Source organism: Mus pahari, chromosome 16 (assembly GCF_900095145.1).
Source record: "Mus pahari chromosome 16, PAHARI_EIJ_v1.1, whole genome shotgun sequence".
Lineage (NCBI taxonomy): Eukaryota > Metazoa > Chordata > Mammalia > Rodentia > Muridae > Mus > Mus pahari.
The window spans coordinates 29,302,561-29,313,162 of record NC_034605.1 but is presented as its reverse complement, the minus strand read 5'-3'; the positions used below and the strand labels follow the sequence as shown (position 1 = coordinate 29,313,162).

Here is a 10,602-nt window from a genome sequence, read left to right as displayed (position 1 = left end):
TAGGCTAGCTTCAAATTCATAGAGATCATTCTAACTTGCTTCTCAAGTTCTGGGCTTAAAGGCATGCATGCATCACCATGCCCATCCTCAGTTGGCAGTTTTTAAAGGAATGGTGATGGTGCTCAGTTGAACTAGCTTTACTCTGTTTTGATCCAGTTAGTCAGTCTTGGGCAAACTGATCCTCTCTCCATACCTTCTGGAGGCACTTTCTGCCAGCTTCATTGCTAATGGTTAGAGATAACTTTGTTCACGCTAAAGACCCCCTCCTTGTCGCAGACAAGGTAGAAGGTGAGGATCAACAGCCCCTGAGGCTGTCCTCTGACTGTCACATGTCTTCGGGTGTGTGTCTCTGTGTACATTTGAATGTGTGAATATATGTTTCCATGTGCATGAGCTCACAGACTAAGGCAACATGCATGGGGCCTGCAGAAGTCTATACCAGACGGGGTCCAGGAGCTAAAAGTGGATACATGCCTCCATTGCTAACCCAGAGCAATCTTCAAATGGTAGCCACTAATAAAAAAAAAAAAATTAGTCTTCTCCAAGGGAGTCTTACTGGGGAAATAAACCTCTCTTAAGGGTGGGTCCCCTGTGCAGCAGTAGATGGCCAGCACTAAATAAACTCAAAGGCAATCCTTGGAAATTCTTTGTCTCATAATGTTATGTCAGGACATGTTTGTTTGTTTGTTTGTTTCCTGCCTTACAGATCTGCATATATATTATGGCTTCCAATTTTGAGTTTTTATGGGATTCCCGAGTGTATGAACATGTGTGTCACTGTGTCTCCATGCATTTGCATTTCCTGTGCTTTTTCTTTGGTTCTTTTTCTTGTTTGCTTGTTTTGTTGCATTCCAATTTGTTTGTTTCTGATTTATTTTATTTCATTATTATTTGTTAGATTCTTGTTTGTTTTCTCTGGGGAGACAAAAAAAAGGTGTGGATTCAGATGGAAGGGGAGGTGGGAAGAAACTTGGGAGATGTAGGGGGAAAGCAAACTGTAATCTGAATATATTGCATGATAAAAAATCTTTTTTCAATAAAAGAAAAAGGACAAAGACAAAACAAAACACACACAATTATCTCTTATAATGTAGTGTCTGTGCAGATAGCATAATGATTATACTTTGAATTCAAAAACAGCCCTTGCTATTCAGTCATAAAGAAAGAGGACTGGGAAGAAGGCAAATACTGCTTTATATTATTAGAGAAGATAAAATAATATGACTTAAATAATCCCAGAGGTTGTTTTATGTGACAAAAGAAAAACCTCCCCTCACCAAAAAAATAAATAAATAAATAAATAAAATCCTTGTTTAATGAGTTCTTCAAACAATTAAAAGACTGGCTCACAGAGAGAAGAACAAAAGCAATGAGAATAATTAAGACACAGGGTGTGGAGAGTTAGGAAGGAAGCTTGGCTTCCAGCTAAGAGAACTGTGGGGTGATGGGAGCAAGGGTGCTGGAAGGGGTGGGATTTCTGGGGTCTTAGAACCTAGCCTAAGATCTGCCTGCAGGTGTGGAGCACAAAGGCCACTTGGCCACTGCAAAGCTCTCTGCTGCTAAGAGCAAGAGGGTGCTTTGCCACTGTTCAGAAATATGGGCAGCAATTAAGATGTAACAGCTTCTAGGAAGGTGACTTTGACACATTTCTTGTCTTCCTAAGGTGGGGGGAAAAAACCTGTCTCCATCACTTCCGAATCCTCTACCCAAGGCTGTGTTCAGTCTCAGAAACAGATCTGAGCCTTGAAAGTTACATCAATTACATGAGCGCTGTCTCTTTCTTGCCAGCAAGCAGCATGAGTGGAACTCCTGCGGTCAACCCCACTTCTTCAGAGAGCAGGGAAATCTCAAGGAATGAAGGACATGCCTCAGCAGACAGAAGTGACAACTGCAAGCTATAAGAGTTTTATGACTGGGAGCACAAATAAAAAACGAAAGAACTAGACCTACGAAAGTATTTTACACATTAAAAGAGCTCTATAATTGCCTTCTTTGCAAGACTGTCAAAGGCAGAAACCAGGACCATTTACAAAGCAATTAGGTGTTATCCTGGGGAAAACATAGCATTAAAAAGGAGATTACAGACAATCATTCAAAGCGGTTTTTCTTGCGCCCTGTAGGGCCCTTTTCTTAAAATGTGCAATCGAGGAGCTGACCTATGAGGGGTATCTGATGAGGTTTCCCAGTGCAACTGCTAATGGCGAGGCACCGCTTCATTAGAGCACACCTCCGCTGCTTATCGAAGACCTGCAGTGCCCCCCCCAAACATGACTGGATGCTTTCTCCTATAAGGAGAAACTGTCAGTCATTGACAAGTGACAAATAGAAGACAAAAGACATTGCATAGCAACCCCAAGGATGCACAATCTAAGTGTGGAGGAGAGCTGACTGCAAATATGAAGATCAGGCGGTAATGGAGGAGAAGAGGAGAACCAGGAGACCTATCCCTGAGAGTAGTCCCCCGGCAGCCAGACCCTTTGCTCTCTGGGAGTTTTTTCTTTTCCAGCTGAAGAGTATGAGATACAAGTCACCCACTAAATCTCAGAGTCCATCGATTTAAAGTTTTTCCTGCTTAGTTCACCCAGGACTTCTTCCCTGGACTCTCCTGCCATGAAAGGCATCTTTATAATGAAGATGCTGCTTCGTGTGTGTTCTTACTCGCTGGGGAATATTCGTTGCTTTGCTCTGAATTCCTTTTCTCCACTCCTTGCTTTGTGTTCCATTGCTCCTGTACCGAATGCGGTCCATGTGTTCCAAATATGGAGGCAAAACAATGTTCTCCCAGTTGCCATCTTTACAAGGAGGTGACCATTGTCAGCTTTTTCAGGATGGGTAAGATGTTGTTTTAAGCTCAGGGTGACAACGCACATAGAAATAGCAGAAATAGTGCAGTAGCAGAAAGTATCACGTTGGATTACAGTTAGAAAGACCCAAGTGCGACAGAAATCTAACAGATGTACCATACAGACATGGGTGGCTTCAGCTGTACTATCATCACCCAGTAAATGAGAGTTTTAAAGAACCATAATGAATATTAAATACAGACTGCTTAGATCTCAATGCCAACAGCTATTTGAACTTCAACAACTTGCTAGCTTCTTAAAGCACCAGTGTTCCCATTTCTAAAATGGCCAGGTAGTAGTAGACAATAATATAATTAAGTTAAATAATCTGAACGACTTAGTACTGTGCAAAGCATATTGTTAAGGAAACAACCAGTTGGACATAGTGGTTCATGACTGTAATTCCAGCATTTAAGACTCTGAAGAAGAAGAATTCCCAGGATCTTCAGACTGACATGCTGGCAAGAAGAAGAAATTATGCAACCCATTGTAGCTTATATTAGGAAGTCATAGACAGAATGAATGAAAGAAAAAATAAGCTTCACGTTGGTTGAGTGATATTTTAAAGGAACCTTGCAAACATTCAATCCACGGAAGTGTCAAGATAAAGATTCTCCAAGGAGCAGGTTTCTAAGAGTCCATGCTATGTGTCACTACAAATGTCAATGTCTATGAACAGAGACAGGAAGGAACTCTTTAAGCTGGGCCTTATTCAGAGAGTTGGCAACCTAATAAAACAGGATGAACACCCCCAAAATCTGTCTCCCTTCTCATCTCCAGCCAGCACATTTGCTAGGGAATGGGAAAACAGGCAGCCAGTGTTTCCAAAGGTTAGCCTTTTTCCCTCATGCCCTTCTCTTAACAGCTGGATTTGCATCCTGCCAAGACCACTGGGATTTGCCTTCCACCATTCCACTTGGGCTAGGTGTTTGCTTGGGACTAGGGGCCTATTAGTAGTGAAGCCGTGGATGTTTACAATTTATGCACAGATGTATACACAAATGTGCCCTCATACTATAAAATCAAAGTGACCCTCTCTCACTGAGAACCCTCTATCAGGTTCACCTATAGGACATGTTAAAATTCATATACCCCTAGCGTATCTGATTCAACAGGTGATGCCCAAGAATTTATATTTTGAACAAGTTTCTCCTCGGGTGATGTTGCAGCTGACCTGGGAACTTCATAATAAGAGGTAAAATTCAAGCAAAAGAAGGCCTGATTCTTAGTAGAGCCACCCTCTGCACCTTGGATACTAAGGGCATGAGGAGCATTGATCCAACATATATAAAAGCCAGATATAAAAGCCATCTTTCTAAACCAGTCATGAATATTGCTATTAAGTTCTAAAGTCTGGTAAAGACTGAGTAAGTCTCTAGGGCAGGGAAAACATTTGTGCTTGTGAACATAAGATTTGAATCCCTTTTGATCAATCGTTGGTCATACTTAATAAACAGATTTTAAAACAACACTTAAGAAAAAAAATCCAGTACACAAGCAGAAAATATGTACTTTGAACTCACTTTGAAGGTCAACCTGCACTGATAGCAATACCATGCATAGAACTGGGCTGTGATGGAGCTTACAGAGCATGCACCCAACAATGTAAAACAGTAGACAAACAGAGGTGTTGAAGGTTTTGAAGATCCAAGCATGGTCTGGTGGGGACTCAGACTCCTAAGAAAAAGCTGAAAATCATTCATCAGACAGAGCAATGGACACTCTAAACTACTGCAATAAAAGCCAGGGCAGCAGAAGGATTTGCAGAAGAAGCCAAAAACCCTCCTCCCCTTGGCCCTGGGTACTCAACATTGAGAACCAGCACAGCAGAAGCAAGCCAACATTGTTTCGAAAAGACTTGTGGTGCCAGGGTAGCTCAGCTACCTAAGACCCTTTGTGGAAGCACACTCTTGAAAAACTCATACCAAGAGTTACCAGGACCCAATAGAATAGTCTTAACAAATAGAATGTCGGGAAACCGTGGAAAGAAACCTGCACAGCATTCCAGTGAGCTGAAAACCTGGCAGGAACCAAAGCCTACAGAGATCCTTCCAGACTCCAAGCAAGATATCAAGATATAAATTGGGCTTATCAACACCCTGTCATGGAGGGGAGGGGGTCAGGATGTCCCAACCATTATAGGAACTTATAAAGGGTTCAGGGAGGCACAACGTGGATTAGGTCACATGATAGGGCAGATGACATCGTCAGAAGCATGTGACTGGTGGGAGCACTTACTAAGCTTCTCGGTAACCTAGACCTGACTTAGCAGGTGATTAGGGAAGCCCAGTGGTGCTTAGTGTTTGCCATCGATGATGTCTACCAATTCAGGCTTGAGAGGTCCACCACCCAGGAGGAAGCTGTCCACACCAGGATGGCTTGCTAACTCTTTGCAGGTTGCTCCAGTCACAGAACTTCCCTAAATGACGTGGGTGTTCTGAGCCACCACATCAGGCATTGGAATCCAACCATCCCCGTAGCTTCTCATGTAATTCCTGGGCCGGCTGAGGTGTGGCAGTTTTGCCAATACCAAGGGCCCATATGGTTCATAGGCCAGGATGACTTTGTTCCAGTCCTTCTTCACGTTATCTGTAGTGACCTTGGTTTACTCAAAAACAACCATCTTGGTAATGCCCGCTTTCCTTTCACTTAGTTCTCCCCAGTGCAGGCAATCACTGCGTAGGTCACTTTCTACCATCTGACTCCCCAAAGATGTCCCAGCACTACCCATGTGGCTCCTAAGTCTCTTAGATCATTCCAGGGCTGGTCTCCCCAGTGGAACTGGTCACTCCGTACCAGTTCTGCATTGCCACAGCAATCTTGATTACCTAAAGAAGTCTAAGTAGGGGATGGGATGTGCGCAAACTACGTTCCCGTCTGCCCACCCCTTGGCAGTGTTCTGGGTGCAGATGAGTTCTCCCGGGCACTTCTTCCTCTCATTCATCTTCCAGTTGCCTACACAAAGAACTTCCTGGATGGCGCCATTGCTCTAGGACTTACAGTATGAGTCATTAGGAGTAAACTTTTAATAAGAATATTATGATTTATTTTAACTACTCTCCATTCATTATCAGTCTAGTCTCAGAAACACAAGCTACCCAATAAAATAACAAAATATTCTTGAGGTTTAAATTTATGTTTAAATTCTTCCACAAGTTAAAGAAAAGGCTAAATGGGACAGAGTAATTAATGGACTCATTAAACCCTTGATCTTCAGGTTCTAGGTTCTATCCACCTCTGTCTTTTATTTTAAATATTATTCAGGACACAATTTCTGAAGTGAGTCTTGTCAGGAAATATTATAGAAAAGCCTGGAAGAGATGCCACAAAGCCTTATCCATATCAACTGCATAGTTTAATGGCATTCTGTCCTGTTGAATGCTAAGACCTCAGGTAAGCATGAAAGGTCACGGGAGCAATGTGGAACTTCACTTTGCACTGAAAAAAAATGCACTTCTGGTCTCCACTGACTTGTCTTTCATAGTAATGATGTAGTGAAGCAAGATTGAAAAGGAATGGATGATAAGCTTTATTTGGGAAATTTTAGTGTCTTCTGACTTCCGATCACTAATAAATAACTTTAAAGGCAGAGCCTCTTACATAATCTTCTGATCTCATTATGCCTTAAATAACTGGAGTGTGTGTTTCTCCTAACTCTTAATACCTAAGTCTACTGACCTGCCCACATGATTCTTCAGTTTTTAACTCAAATCTTCCCTCTTTTAGGCAAGAACATGTTCAATGAACTGTAACCTCACCAAGAAAATGAAATGAATAATTGAAAAGAATAGTGTCCCATTTCTACTTTGCTAATCAAATTTCTTTGATTATCTGCATTTTTTACGTAGCCTGATACTTGGAAAGAACATTTTTGTTGGTATTAGTTTTTTTTTCCTTGACTAAAGCTCAAACTATATCTCATCTTCATCTTTGAAGACACAATTGATTACTCTCCAATCATGTAATAAACACAAATTGGATACTCTTTGTAAAATCCATTTCTAGACAGATTGTCCCCCCTACATACATTTTTAAAAAGTCAGACCACTGAGACCTAAGGGGAGAAATATAACTAGTAGAAGACAAGACTCCAGGCACATCTGATAATTCCACCTTTCTAGTGCATGGGAGGCAAATTCCTAAACAGGTTTTTCTCCATTCTGTGTAATTATTAATGTTCAGACACGAGGGAGGTGACCTCAGAAGAAAGAACCAACTCTTTGTTCATATAACATTCACTAATTGAGCTATTAACCGTTTCACTAAATAACACAAACACACACACACACACACACACACACACACACTGTCCATCTTTGGTGTGTGTGTCTTCTGCTCCTTATACTCTATAGACACTGTGTAGCTTTTAGATTGAATGTATCATACTATCTTCCCATCTCAGAACCCAGTCACTGGCTCTGAACACTTCCTCTCTCTGCAGAAGTGCTCTCTCTGCCATGGCTTCCCGTCATGATGAACTATATCCACTCTCAAACCAGGGGCCAAAATAAACCCTTCTTTCTTTTAGTTGTTTATGCTGGTATTTTGCCAGAGTGATCAGAAAAATAACTAATACCATGGCAGATTCATATCCTAGTTAGCATCTGCTGGAATTCGAACAACTACCTTGGGAAACAGTTGTCTGTGGGAAACAGATGAAATCCTGTGTCCATGTGTGTGGTTAACAAGAGGACAGCCATGTCAAGAACCCCGATGACTCACACCCACAGGAATGGCAAAACCTTCCTCAGCCTAGGCTCAAAAGCCTAGTCCAAGCACAGATGTTACTAAGGACTGACCTCTATCTAACCCAGTGTCAGCCACAGCTTCCTTGGCCCAGGTGTCTGCAGCCTGAAGCTTCTCCCCGACCAAGATCTCCTGCTGAGATTAGCTGATCTGCCTCCTCCTTACTCAGCTGTATATAGTAAGTAAGAGTAATAAATGCATTAAGATTTCCATGCCATTGATGTTTCTCCATCAGAGTGCACGACCACCTTATCCCAGCTTTTCTGTACATAGGTTTATCCTTTCTTTATTCCTTTGTTGCCCAAGTCAGGTCAAGCCAAAACCGTGTAGGTCTCAGCACTTGTTCTTTGGTATTTTTAATCCTATGCCATACTTCCTTCATCAGTCCCTCCATCCATCATCTTTAATTCCCTTCTTTTAGAAGGCATGGGAGGAACGTAACATTCCTAGGCCGTCTTTGCCTTACTCTCTGTATGAACACACACTTGCACTCTCTGAAAAGCCATTTTGCATTTCTTATTCACTGATCAGAGGCTGAGGACGAATCATATGAAGAACAATCCAGAAAGGCGGATTAAGGAAAAGAGTTCTAGCCTTCAGGGACCCAACAGATCAGAATGCTGAGTGGAGCAAGAGGGTTGAAGGTTGACAGGGAGCCACACAGGAGCTGGATTTTCCATAGAGCGGAGAAGGAGGAAGGAAGGAAGCACGATGGGGAAAGGGAAGCTCCTTACCACAGCCTTACCACTCACCTCCACCATGCACTAAGCTAAAGTAGTCTCTCCTATGCATGTGCTAATTTAGATACTTTGTTATAGTAGTCTTTTAGTGTCTGTATAAGAAATGACTGCTACAAGTTAAAAAGTCCAAAGATGATTCAAGGCTTAATGGCAAAGCATCAGATACTGTATTTCTATAGGCTAGGGAGAGGAGTTCCTGACTTTCTTCAACCACTGAATGCCCGTGTCATTACCCATCATTAAAAGCCACAACAGCATGCCCTCCTGTTCTTCATACCTGCTCTTCATGGCTGACTGCTTTTGCTGTCAGTGCCTCTTCCTCGGACCCACTCGCCTCTATTTCTCCTTTATGACCCCCATCTGGATACACCAGACCTACCTCCCAGTTTTAGCGTTGCCAAGTCAACAACTAAATTCAAACTGCAGCCTGAACTTTCCTCTATGCAAATGAACACATTCCCAAGTTGCTGAGACCAGAGCCGGAGTAGCCTTGGGGAAGCATTGGTTTCCCTTGAAGGACATTAATTCCTGAAGAGCAGTAGCTTTGCCTTGCTCATTGTTTCCCCAACAGTGTGGCAGCACTTGACATTCCATTGAGACTCGATATTTAGTTGTTGACTAAATGACCAATTAACAGAGGTGACACAAACACTGATCATAATATTCATTGCTTACTATGGGGGACTTCTTTAACTTGCTTTCTCTCTTGATTTGCTAAATTTATGTGCATAAATGTGAGTGGGGTGGATAGGGAACAAGACAGAGAATGGCAGATGAGATACAGGGGAGTGAAAAAGAAAGATCTCTATAAACACTAAAATTATCAGTGCTCAGCATTCCGGGCCGAGTGGTGGCATAGCTTTGAAGCAAAGTGATCTAACAACTTTTGGCCTACTTTTGAGACTTAGCAACAGTACTAGCACCTATAAATTAAATCTAAATGTATTTCCTATATAGTGATGTTCTGTGTGGTTTCGAAGTTCTGCTTCTTTCCCCTGGGTGTCTAGGTTCCACAGTGGTGTGGACATGAATGCAGGGTGGCCACACTTCCGGGCACTGCAATAGTACTCTAGCCTCTGACGTACAATCCTAGATCGTCTCAAGCTCACAGCGACAGAGGCAGGGAGAGAGCCGCCTCTGGGTCTACAACCCAGTAGGCAGTAACATACATTTTCTACGTTAAAGCTAATGGAATGGGTGTCACAGTTTTCCTCGAGTCTCCTGAATCACAGCTTTTGAAATGCTTCTTTGAAAGGAAAGCCAAGGCTGTAACGCACCTCGTCTTTATCAATAAGACCTCGGAAAAATTAAGCCATAAGGAAAGATTTTCAAAATGCACTATGAACTTGAATGTAAGCCACAGAGGCTTCCAACAAGAATCAAGCCCGGGGCTTGTGTCTTCTCCCTTCACGAAGCCTTTTAGCTTCTCAGAAAAGGATGTCAGGCACGGTGGACTGGCATCGGGGTGGGAATGGACAGCGAGCCTGGATGGGGATGCAGGAGGATGTAAATAGCAGCGGGCTTGCTTATTGCTGTGGAAATCCCAAAAGCTTCAGTCAGGTTGATTTGTGTTTCACGTGACTGGGCCTGATCAGAGAAATGCCTTTTGTTTAGCCTAGCACTGTTCCCAAAGCCTGTCTCTCATCAAAATGGGGGTAGAAAGGATGAGATCCAGGTGCCTCAACCCTGAAGATTCCTCCGTAACCGAAAACTAAGGGATTTGCTGTTAGAATACATGTGTCAGAGAAGGCCGAATGTGAGCTTGAACCTTAACAAGGTCATATCTGCAGAGCTCCTTCCTGAGCTGTCTTTCTCCCATTTGTTCCTTGGAGCAGGGACAACTGCTGTAAAAGAAAGAAACTTAATCCAAGGTCTCCTGCTGCTTCTCAGTGATTTCATGAGTGCCTGTGAACTTCACTCCCTTATAATCCTAGGCAAAGAAATTTAGGGAACAAAATTATAAGGTAGAAATTAAGAAAAGCAGTGTTTCTATATGCACCTTTATTTTTCTCTGTTTTACAAAACTGTTAGTCATTTTTTTCATTTGTGTATCTGTGAACACTTACATGTGCATACTAGGTAAAAATGGAAAGAAATAAATGAGTGATTAAAATAGAAACTGAACATCCAAAATTTACCAGTCATATTTTATAACAGAATTGATTTTTTTTTTTTTTGGTTTTTTCGAGACAGGGTTTCTCTGCATAGCCCTGGCTGTCCTAGAGCTCACTTTGTAGACCAGGCTGGCCTCGAACTCAGAAATCCGCCTGCCT

At 42.3% G+C, this 10,602-nt stretch overlaps 1 pseudogene; it reads right to left on the bottom strand.

The window, feature by feature from the left end:
• Positions 1-5,139: 5,139 nt before the first annotated feature.
• LOC110334296 lies at positions 5,140-5,828 on the bottom strand (annotated as a pseudogene).
• Between the last annotated feature and the right edge of the window lie 4,774 nt (positions 5,829-10,602).